This window comes from Cygnus atratus, chromosome 3, assembly GCF_013377495.2.
Source record: "Cygnus atratus isolate AKBS03 ecotype Queensland, Australia chromosome 3, CAtr_DNAZoo_HiC_assembly, whole genome shotgun sequence".
Classification (NCBI taxonomy): Eukaryota; Metazoa; Chordata; class Aves; order Anseriformes; family Anatidae; genus Cygnus; species Cygnus atratus.
Window position 1 is genome coordinate 53,043,265 of NC_066364.1, and position 12,498 is coordinate 53,055,762.

The window sequence follows — 12,498 nt, forward strand, 5'->3', positions numbered from 1 at the left end:
CCTAGAAAATACAACTATTTTTGTCGACTGGCACCTCTTCCAAGCGTATCAAGCTTGGACTAAGAACATCTGCTCTGTTAAAGCAGTATCCTCTGCACAGCAGCGTCCAAAGGTCCTCACTAGGCTGTTTTTTTGACAAGGTCCTGGCCTTGACTTTCATGACTTGGCAAGCCTTCAAGTCACTGCTGAGACACAGCTAGCTGCTGGGAAAAAAATAAAATAAAATAAAAAAGCCTTTGCTGTGCTAGCCTATACTCAAGTAGTTGTTTCTGGAACACACATTGCTGACCGATTCCATCACGTTCCTTAACAGTGGGAAAATAACTTTTCTCTGGACAAGAGGATAACAACATTTGGGTAATTTAGGCCACTAACAGCTGGGATTTTAATTGCACTAATTAAAATTATCTTCTCCAGACATGCTTGTGGCTTCTGCCTGTAACCGTTTAGTGTCTCAGCCCACAGAGCAGCACACCGCTCCACCTAGTACCACGGCCTATCGCAGAGGAGAGGTGGAATCTGAAAAGGTCAAAATGACAACTAATGATATAAAAAAAAAAAGTGGATTTTAAAGATTTTTTTCCTGAAAGCTGCAGTTCAAGTAATTTAGTGCCGTCTATACTACATCAGCAAAGCTTTTGCAGGCCACTGCTAACAGCCGGAAGAGAGCCACAAGTTCTGCTCAGCAAACGATCCCTTTTGGCCAGCGGCTTGCGCTGCCCCACACTATTGTAAAAGCCACTGTGTAGGCCCCGGTCTTCTCTTGGTGAATTTTGCAGGCATTCGCTGTTCTGGAGAGAGACAATTCTGGGCATCCACAGCCTGCCCACCGCAAAGAACGGGTGCAACCAAGGTCACCAGAAAGCAAGCGGCTCCTTCCGTGGGCTGTGCCTCAGGGCCGAGGGCCTGCCATCATCCACCCCTGCTCACTGGAAGAGGTGGATGTGGCAGCAGCAAAGCTGCTATCGCGGAGACGCCTCCTGCTCGCTCCTCCCCTGTGATGGGAAAAGGATCAGATCTGTGAAGCCAGCGCGGTGGTCGCTGATGAGCTCTGCCACCGCTCCCAGCCCACAGCAAGGGAAGAAGGATTTGCCCATCCCTTCCTCCCCACCCGGACCTCTTCCCAACATCAGGCGGAGTGCTTCGGCACACAGCTTTAGTTCAGGCAACCCTGCAAGGCCATCCGTCTTCTTGCCAGCACAGCAAGGCAGGGCTCGGGACTTTCACGCAGCGGAAATGAGATGAGGCTGCAACGGTCGAGTCAGCCCCGACTCTGAAATCACTTCAAAGGAAAGCAAGGAATTATTCCTGCAAGGAATCACTTCTACAGAAAGACGCTGTGCCTGGCCGAAATGCACTAGAGAAAACAGCCACAAAAACAAACGGACTCCCAGACGGCTGAAAACAAGACTGGGGTCTGAATTAAGAAACCCTGACTTGTGGTGTCTGTACTTCACCACCACCTACTTACTGCTCCTCTCTGCTCCATCTTTGCCATTTAGGGGAGACAGCGGTTCTGCTCGGCCGAATGCAATCCGTAAAATTCTTGGCAGTAGCACCTTGGCTGCATCACGTCCTGCTATGCTCCTACAAACCTGAAGCAGTCGTGGAGGAGAGAGAGAACATCTGATCGCGCCCTCGCACCCTTACTCCATCAGTGGTACACGCGGTGTTCCTTGGGGAATTTTTAACGAGGAGAAGTAGATAATTGAAGTCAGAATTGAAACATTAAATTGTGAGGTACTGAGAGACGCAGATGTATCAGAGTTAGGTTAGCATCACACCGACGGGAAGCGGTGAAATACAACATGAAAAAAGTACCAAAAATCAATAAAGCTTGGAAAAAAAAAATCCAAAACATACTCTATATAGATATGTAAGCTGCAAAGTAACGAATATAAGAGGGACCACAGACTAACAGGGAGAATAAACCTGCCAGCAGTTCACAATTTAACCTGCCTGAAAACAAGCTCAATGTAAGTCTGGGCTGCCCACATACGATATGTCAGGTCACAGGAAAGGGGGAGAGGGAAGGAATACAACAGCAACTTTAAATAGCTCTGGCATAAACCCAGCTGGAAAAACACGTTCAGTCCTGGGCATCATACCACCAGAAAGTCACGGAAATAGTAGAACATGTTCAAAGAAGAGCAAGCCTAATATTAGGAAGCTAAGAAAAACTTATTTATGAGTAAAGAGCTAAACGCCATGGACACAGGCTGAAGAGACACAGAAGAAGCCTGCAAATACTTTGTTTCCCAGGCTGAGAATACATATAGGACCAGGACTGGTGGAATGAAATTTGGAGTAAGAGTATCAGGAGAATACAGAATGAATGAAATTTGGCATAAGAGTGTCAGGAGAATAAAGAATAAACTAAAAAGATAGGGAAAAGGAGCTAAAGCATCTCACCAACAGCTGAAAGAAGATGCAAATTTTAAGAGCTACAATGAATAAAATTTAGGAACTAAAGGGCAAGCCCACCCTTACTTAATGACCCATCAGGACAATGGCAGTTAGGCACCAACCTCACAGGCTGAAAAACAAGATTAAAACTCGTTTAAGAAGGAGCTGATTTTACAAAAATACATAGCCAGAGCTGAGCTGCATGGATTTTACACAAGGGCGTTCCAAAGAACAGCCAGCCAGCACGACAGATGCAGTAACTGGTATCCCCATTTGCAGAAGGCTAATTGGATGGTGGTCATTTGGAGTCTCAAAATTGGCTAAGCAATACAACAGAAAAGGACAATCACCCCCCCTTTTTTGTGTGCGTGCCACTGTAGAATCAGGCGCATCCACGCTGACGTTGCAGAGTCAGTCAGGGCGTTACAAAGCACGCTCATGCTCTCCCCAGACCCTTTGAAGCCCCTTCCCAAACAAAAGCCGTGCTGCAGACAAGACATGACCTGAGTATTAGGGACCTCATGGCCTTGTCCCACAGCGGAGGGCTGTGGGCTGTTTCCTAACCTGAATAGACCACTGCTACGTGACACTGTGACACCGCCACGGTACCAGCCACGGCCTGCAGCGAGCACGGGGGGCCAGCTGCAGCGACAGCCACTGCCTGAGGAGGTTTCGCCCCCCCTAGCACCTGCAGGGGTATTAGGCAAAAGCCTCCAAGAGCAAACGAGGCAGCTGAAAGAAGTATCAGCTCGGCGGGCCGGGCAGGATCCCCGCAGGTGCCCTCTGCCGCCCATCTTCCCACCAACCATTACACATCCCTGGCTTTTAGGTGGTGTTATAACATTCCTTCGCGCTCCGCACAACGCCAATATTATTTTTGTCAGAAATCCTTTCCATTTATATTCTGGCAAATGTTACGAACACAAAACACTTCTAGGTGCCACTTAACGTGACGTTAAAAGCAACAGCGCCTGGAATTTTCCACTGATAACAATTGGGTCTTTCCTAAGTATAGAAGCACTTGTTTTATTAAGTGTGCGTTTTATCTTCCCATTACATTTCAATTCAAATGTTCTCTACTAAAAAAAAAATAAAAAATCAGAAGATGAAAGGGAGCTTCCAGAAGGAGAACAACCACGATCTCTTTTTTTTTTCCTTTTTTTTTCTTCTTCCTTTTTTTTTTTTTTTGTCTTGAAGCTTTCTGGGAAACAATGAAATGAAGTTAAATAGTTAAATTCCATTTTCTTTGTTTCCTATTCTGACCTGGAAAGCAGCACGACCAAAAAGTGACTACAGTTAATCAAAGGGTAAAACAAAATGCCCGTTGTTTTAAGTGCCGTGCAAATGTAGGGCATACGTTTTTCACTGCAAGATTTTACAGGCTGGATGAATAAGACAGAAATAGATTAGAAAAAAAAAGAATAGTTGGGAAGAAAATTTAAGTCATGAATCCATCGTGAATGGAAACATCCCTGAAAGTACAGTATCTCGGACATTTGCACTCGGACATCCTCAACCAAGTTCTCACCGCTAATAAAAACCTTTTTGTTAAATATACATTGCTGGTATCTACAAATATCAGCTTCTTGAGGGCCTGCGTTAATTGTTCATTCATTACTTATTATTCCTGCTCACTGCTAAAGAAGACTGGATGCAAAAAGTGACCTAAGAAGAAGCAAAAAGGCTTCTATTTTTGCCAGCCTTCAGGCAACTCCGCAAGGATGAGCGGAGCTGGCACCAGTCTTGCACAGAAACGGACGGGAGCCCTTTTGTGAGAAGAGGATGATGAAAAAGGCGTGTAACTTGGGCAAAGATTAGGGAGAAAAAAAGAATACTTGCTGTGCAGTAATTGGAAAAGAAAATTTAGAAGACCATAAGAAGCAGACAGCATCAGATTCTCTTGACAAGACATGCAAAAAAAGAGAGGTGTCCTCCCCTCAATTTAATGTGAAGCAGGAGTAGGCATTTGGGAAAAACTGATCCTCGGCAAATCCTTCATCAACAGTCCCCATTTGTCAGATGGAAGATCTTTAGGGTGTTAGCCTCCAGACCAGAAAACTGGGCCTCTCTTCTTCTGCACTGTTTGTTTCAGCTTTTCACGTCTTTAAAAGAAACATTAACCATGGATTTAACATTCATCAGATTTAGCAGAGGTTAAACACAAACAAAAAATTCCCACAAAAATAACGCATAAATGCTCAAAATATTTATATGAAAACAAAACCAAGTATTCACACAAACTCTCACACACACACACACACAAAACTATTTAAAAATAGCAATCCAGACCTGGTCTCAATGGGCACTTGCACAAAGAAGGGGGTCCAGCCAAATCACTTTCCTTTCAGGTTTGGCAGATGCAGCACCTGTACCTGTTATGACTGACAGCACACGGGGAAGGAACAATCAGGCAGTGGTAACGCTGCTTTCTGCCCCCTCTTACGTGGATAAACCTGAACAGTTAAGGAGAAACAACCTCCAAAAAAGCCCTGCAAAACCCACTTCTGTTGTTCTCCAGCTCTCATTACCATGAACAAAAATTTAAAAAGGAAGAAAGAAATAGAAGAATGTTTTATAAGCAACAGCTTGTGGGGGATTTAGTAAAGTCACCTTGGATTTAGTACAGTCACCTTACTCGGGATGAAAAGATAAAAACAAGTTCTCCAAAAAAACAGGCTGGTGCAAAGTTAATAAGGTGTAGGGATTTGGGAGCTCTGCACAACGTGAGTCCAGGACTCATTTACTTTTGATGGTGACTACCTTAAAAAGTGTCAGCGGATGTAAAAATTAGAGGCATCCTCAGAGTTTCTGCCCCCACTGTAGGAATTCTTGCTTGGAGGAACTGTGTGTGATTCAGCCAGCAAACCAAGCAGGACAGCATGTGGACCTACTGCGAGAAGGTTTCCATTGCTCAGGGGCATCATTCTACCCCCATCACCGTACAGCACACACACATCATTATGCAACCAGAAATGACTCGTAATTTTGAAAAATCAGCTTAAAAAAAGGCAAGGAACAAAATACACATGGAAACACCACGTGCCTGTTTGTTGTTGGCTTTGTTTTCCCCCCCCAGATATTAGAAGGAATTACAGAGGCTTTGTGCTTCAGAAAAGTCAGGTCCTGGCATCTCAGAAGTCAGGTATTTGAAGATTCTGGCCTGAAACTCCTGCGCTGCTGACAAACGAAAGAAACGCAGCCAGTTTAATGCAGGATTGTCTATGGAATTTGGAACCACACAAGCACAGAAGGTACTCACGTAGTTTGTGCGTGGGATTTTTAAACTGTTTGGCTTCAGTCCAAATCATGAACCTTTTCCACTTGAGTTTATGAGGGGCACTTGAAACGCACTTGTATCCTACCAAAGTAGCAGTATGATGTAAGTGAGCATCTGAACATCCGTGTCAGTGTGTGAAGGTGTTTTCTGTCTTTAGGAGATAAATTCACGGGGAAGGGTGGGGGAAAGCCCTAGAACCTCAGTAGGAGCAGAAATAGAGCAGAGAAAGATCACACTAAAAATAAATAGCACTTCCATCACCAGCAACTAGTACATCCCACTTGTAGGTCCTCAAGGCATCTTAAAAAGAAACTAGCATTCTGAGTCTCATTTTACAGAAAGGACATTGAGATAAAAGCTAAGACAATTTTTTCAAGGCTCACCAAGAAGTACCAAAACACAGCAGATTCTCTAGTGTGGAAACCAGATTTTGGTTTTAACTATACAAATAAAGACTATTCCTGCCTAAAAAAAAACCTAACATCCACTGAATGAATTACTTGACTGAATTAAAAAGAAAAACAAGGTCCTATCCATCCTGAACATTATTGAAACCTAAATTGAAGACGAAGTTGCATCTTCTGGTTCAGAGGCTCTGAATACATTTTTCAAAATGCTGAAAACGTTGCACTGTTGCACTACACACCAGCCTGAAGCATCTCTCCTGGTGACCTTTTTGTGTCCAATACAGGGAGAACGAAAGGGAAAACAACTCCCACTGTAGAGATGAGACCACTCTGCTACAAGTGGGGCATCTGCAGCAAACCCTTCCTAATATACTAACAGCGCATCACCAACACCAAGCATTTGGAGGGAACTAAAAGCTGGTTCAATAAGAGCTGTTTCAAAGCTGTACATGCACCTCTTTATCTAGTTCCTCTGTGATTCAGGCTCAAAATAGCTGTCTTACAGTCTTGGAAGAAATCGAAGAAAACATCCTCAGATCTGGTAATATAGATGGGATTCAAAATCATTGTTTTCCGATTTCTAGTCCACTTTATTTCCATTAAGCTACACTCTACCCCATAGTCAAACTCAAAAGGTTTTTTTAATTTTTGATGTACTTCTCTGCGCTGTCATTACTAAGGCATTTTAGAGGAATGGAAATCTGCAAAATCCTGCGCGGGTGGGAAGAAGCACCAGGAAGCCCAAGTGCTCTGTGGGGAGCTCAGGAGACCCTCCATACTTCTGCTTCTGTGGTCTCGATTAAATTCTAAATACTTCTCTACTTAATAAATGAAAACATTAAATCACGAAAATAAAACCCATACATACTCCCTGATAACAGGTACCAGCATGATCACAGATATCAGCACTACAGTCACACACTGAAAAAGTCACATTCAATATTTAAGCAGTTGTGTTTTTCAGCTATATAACCCTGGAAGCATATTCAAAGACTATTTGACGGTGAAGTATTCCCCTTTTTTCCTTTCCCTTCCCTTAACAAGGATGTTCATATTCTGTTCACAGTGGTAGCTAAAATATTAAACTAATTAAATTACATGCTATGGCCTTAATCCATACACTTCTTGATCTACACAGGAGTTACTGCAGTCTGAACAATTTCAAATTTAATGTAAATGCTGTGGTTTACTACAAGAATATACCAAACTATAAATACACTCTGGTCTCTTCTTTTAAAAATAGCACCAGAGTAACCCAAAATAACATGGATTAGGCAACTGTATTTTAACTCAGAAAGAGGATTGTCTAGTAGGTGGCAACATTCTTGTTTCAGATCGAACCGCCTTTGTTTAATTTTCATTTCTTAATTTATAGAGGAGCACTGCCTTTTATACCAAATCCCCACAAAGGACTAAATTCATTTTCCATAGAGGCCGCAGGAAGAGGAAAGCAAATAGTTTCTACTGTAAGAAGAGAGTCATAAAACAAGGAAGAAAAGCTCTCTGCATCGTCTTGGTGGCCGGACAGCCAAAAGGACCTGCAGGACTACCCATGACAAAATTTCCACGCTCCAGTGAGTAAGAACAGAATTTCCATCAGGAAGCAGCTGCCCGCAACAAAATAGGTAGCCGAAAAATATATTCAAGATGGGGAAAATCTGTTCTTTGAACTCATATGTGGTCTGAACTAGAGGAGTAGGACAATGTTTTTATTTTGGCACACTGTACAATGGAACAAAGAAAAATATGAAGATTTGTTCCCTCAAATTCTAATGCAGTAAGTTTGGGATCTGAATTTTTGGGTGGTATGAGAGAAACCATAGTAATTACGCTAGTCTTTCAATATATAGCCGCTCTCAAAAAAAAAAAAAAAGGATGGGCAGTGGGCAAGGACACCGATGAGGCAGGTGAACACGCAGTTGAGGCCACTGGTCCATGAGCTCCCCCTCCATACTACATGGGGGTGGTTCCTACAGGATTCCTCACCAGAGGATCCTTCAGCTCCGAAATGCTGCCGGCAAATCCTTCGTTCAGGCAAAGCTCGCGTCCCTGTTCGGACGGCCTGCAGGTGACGACACGCAGCAGCTGAGGCTAAACCCCAGTCGCTTCTCCTCCGTCCTGCAGTTGCTGTTCAAGTGGAGATAACCCAGCAGCACCACTTGGCAACTGGAACATGGTCTTCCAACCTTATCTCTCCTTCATACGCCTTTGTCCCGCCGCTCATCCATCACTCATAACATGTCAAATGACACAACTAATCTCTGTGCTTCCTAGAACAGTTTATCTCAAAGACACTCAACACAGTTTCTTAGGTATAAGGATCTCAGCGCCCCGCCTAAAGCACAGCGTCCAGCTTAACCGACTGCGGACACCGGTAAACACCAGAATACAGCTCTCTCACATGAATTTCACAGAAAGGAAAATCATTCTGCTGCAATGGAGATCACTGAACTTCCTATTCTGTATCACATTGCTATTCTGAAGGCACTTTGCACCACTGCAATTAACTGCTACCACTCAGGTTACTGATTTGACTTTCCTTAGCCTATTTTCACTGATACTCAAGCAAGCAGGTGTTTGAAAGAGCGTGGCTTTTTGTGCTGTCAATGTCTTGTTGCAAAATAAAAATCTCCACGGGTCAAGTCCGCGTTAGCTCTGTTGAATCCAAGGCAAAGAAGAGCTCTCTGCAGGGGTGTGGGAAGAGGAAGGCCATTGTGGATTTTCAGATCAAGAGCCAGGCAAGATTTCTTGTTCCCCTGCTCCTCTGCGAACATTGGGCCAAAGCACCGAAGACAATAAACAGGCACGATACGCTTCAGAGCTCCGTGATCTGCTTTAATGGTCAAAAGTTCATGCCAGTAACACTGACTAAAATGAAAACATTCAAGCTGACCTTTCTGAAAATGTCTTTGGTCAGTAACAGATCAGGCAACTAGTCCTGCCAGAGTCTTCGGCATTCCCCAAATGAGAAATATTTCAGCCCAAGTTGTAGTTTTCTCTTCATTTATTTTGTACAGGTATTTTAATCGCTTTGCAACGGTATGCTTCACAAGCTGCAGCTTCAGAAACTTCATCCACCTTGTTTATAATGAAGAACAAAACGTGAAGATCAGCCTACTTTAATGACTGTCCAGTGCTCAGGAAAAGTAAATACTTCTTGTCCCAGAGGAGAAGAACATGACGCCAAAGCCTACATTTCTCAGCAGAGCTGCTTCCTACAATGCTAACAAGGGACTGTAAGCCCCGCTTATAGGAGCGGGGAAATCTGCAGTCTCAGAAAGGCAACCTCGTCCCCATGCATCCTGAAAACATCCCTAAGAGACTGTCAGAACCTGACTGAGACTCCAGGTCTGAGTGAGATCACCTAAGTCAGATAAGTGCTAAAGGACGCATCAGGCAAAACAGAAACATTTGGGTCATAAAGCTACCAAATTCAAGCAGGAGAACTCAGAGGTGTGAGCAACGTGAGCATCTCCAAATTGCTTAGGCTATCTCCTTACCTGCTGTAAATCTGGACTGCTGTTCACACCGGCTGAAAACACTACTTTGCCTCTATTTGTAAAAGGAAGGAAAGAAAACATATCCCTTTAAGTAGAACTAGGCCTGCAGTACAAATATAACCGAAGGATAGATTAGCTGGATCCTTTCCCTTACCAGAAAACCTCAAAAAGTGCCTCCTAAGCCACATCTGCGGATGCCTGAATGGCTACCAGCAACTACACGTGTTGCAGGAAGCATCCCAGAATCAGGTCAGGAAACACTGGTTTACAAAAGGAAAGTTTTCACTCCTGTGCTCAGCTTTCGTGCCGCAACCTGCCCCTTTGTCCCAGCTACACACAGAAACCGGTGTGCATTTCGGGAGCATCCGCTTCTCCCTTCTCTTCACTTTTGGTTATTTGAAAATCAAACGTGAGGCAGCATGATGTTGTAGAGGTGTGATTCAGTATCAGGGACAACTGGAGCAGCCCTAGGAAGGACTGCGGTAACCTGAGTACTCAGACTTACTGCTGGGTTTCTTTGCTTTTATAAATAACGGGGCTTGGGTTATGGTTCGTTTCCATGCAGATTATCAATGGGCCAAACAGTGACATCTCACGATTACACAGGTGGCCAATGTTTTCAAAACCAGCACGTGACAGAAAAAAAAAAAAAAGTCTAGGAAATTATTACCAATGTGAACACAAGTCTTATTATTATTTAAATAAAGGAGCTGGTATGCTGCAGTATAACACGTCTCTTCTTGGACGTTATCCCAAACATCAACCAGATCTCTAAATAAATTTATGAGAAGAAACATGCCCTGGTGGCAGATCTCTAATCCCACTGGAGAAAGCCCAGATCATCTCCATTTAAGGTCAAGCAAGCAACAGCTGCACATTTTTGCTCCCCAGAACAAAATACAGCAGACCAAAACCTCCAAGGCGGATGGATTCCTTTTTTTAAAGCTTTTCCTTTCCGATGCCCGTGGGTGCTGGGACCCGCTCACCCAGGAGGGAGCCGCGGGGCACAGCGACGCCAGCGCCCACCTCCCATCCCGTGGAGAGAGGTGCCCCAGCAACACCCCTGCAGGCCGGCCGCATTCACAGGGGTGTGAGTTTTGTTGTCCTTCGACAAACGGCCGTCCAGTCTCATTCGATGTACAGTTTTGTATCTGAAACTGGCATGCACGCGTTATGTTTCTGATGAGGCACTGCTGTTTTTGTTGGTGCCTTACCTCGCCGGCTTAAGCATCGTTCTTTAAAAAGGAGACCTAGCTGTGGCTGCGGGGGCTTGTTCGTCAACTGCTCGCCAGCACAATCCCCATTCTTTTAGGGCATCTCATCTGAAAAAAACCAACAACTCCAGAATGATGACTCTGCCCAATTCACTAACACAAAAAGGTGAGAAATTGGGGAAGAGTAACTCCAGAACATTATCACTTTAGGATGACTTGATAAAAGGGAGGAACTGAGATTACAGCTACTGCAGCGCTGGGTGTGAGACCTTAATAACGAACTACAGATGTGAATTTCAAGTGTAACACTTTCAGTACAAGTTTCATATTACATTTACAAAAAAGCAAACACAGCAATGACAGCCATACTTTTGCTGGATGACAGCAAGTGATAAAAACGTGAAACTTCCCTCGTAAAAAGGCCAAATACACTTGGCTTGACTGTCAGAGATTTATAATGTTAATAATGCCGTTATAAGTAAATGGCATAAACCCTTTGCCCTGGTAAGGAACAAGCACTCCTCACTGCGGAGATACTCAATTAACTTTCAATTGAAACAAGTGACCCTGAATTTCCTGGGTCTGGTACTAAAGGATAATAGAAAGCAGTCAGATCTATAATATTAAAACTGAGTTTCTAACTTCAATTGTATTATAGCCAATTTTGCAGAAGAGCTAAGCCTTATTTAGAAAAATCAAAATAGAGCTCGGTTTGAAACCAGGCGGTACCACATCGCCTCCAAGGTCTTCAAGTACTTTTGTCCCTGCTTTGCAGCATGCATCATAGCACAGCTTCTAGGGAATGAAAAAAACAAAAACAAAAACAAAAACAAAAACAAATGAACCAACCGAAAAAAACGACCTACCATGTCTGGTGTCCTGTTCAAAGCCAAGCACTAATCTACGCTAAACAGTAACTGTCAAAACTGGATCTAAGTGTTTAGAGTTAGGCTCAGCTTCTGTATTTTTGCCTGCCATTTCCAAATGAGGAAAACGCTCACGCTGCCGGGAGTATCCGCACGCCGAGCCTGACGCAGGATGCTCGCACGCTCAGCAGCCTCGTCCTTTCCCATCCAGTAAATCCTCCACTTCCCGGAGGCACGAAGCCGACTCCTCGTGGGCAGCCCCTGCAACCGGAGGCCAAACCTCCTCACAAGCGTGGGATACGGGTGCTGGGGTCACACCTGGCTTTTCCCCGTGGTGGGTAAGGTGCAAAGCATCAGCATCCAGCTGCCACCGCTACCCAAAGAGGCAGGAGAGGTTCTTAAAAATCACTCGCGTGGTTTCCAGCCCTGAGAAGGGTGTCGGGGGTGGGGGCGGTTTTATAGGAAAGGTAAAATACTTCACGTTATACAGGAAGGATTAACTTGGGAAATGAACTGATATGTGTTGGATTTTATTTGGAAGAAAAAAATCCCTGACCTAGAAGTTAACTTGAAAGGGTGGAAGAGGTGTGAAATACAGCAAAACAGCCCTGTCAGAAGAAAGCTGCTGTGCAGAACTCACATCACACACTGTAAATTGAATGCCAGCTGTGTAACAGTACTGCCAAGCCTAGGCATACGAAGAGCCTGGTTTAAGAAACCCCTGGTACAAAAGAACATCCCTCCAAGTCCGAACGCTGTGCCGAATGCAATCACCCATACTACTAGGGGTTTGGGTTTTTATCAGGGAGAAACATCAGGACCGCTGTA

The 12,498-nt window shown here is 44.2% G+C and overlaps 1 protein-coding gene across 5 annotated transcripts in view; it reads right to left on the bottom strand.

The window, feature by feature from the left end:
- Positions 1-12,498, bottom strand: part of CEP85L (centrosomal protein 85 like) — a 146,142-nt gene that overhangs the window by 34,581 nt on the left and 99,063 nt on the right. The window lies entirely within an intron of this gene.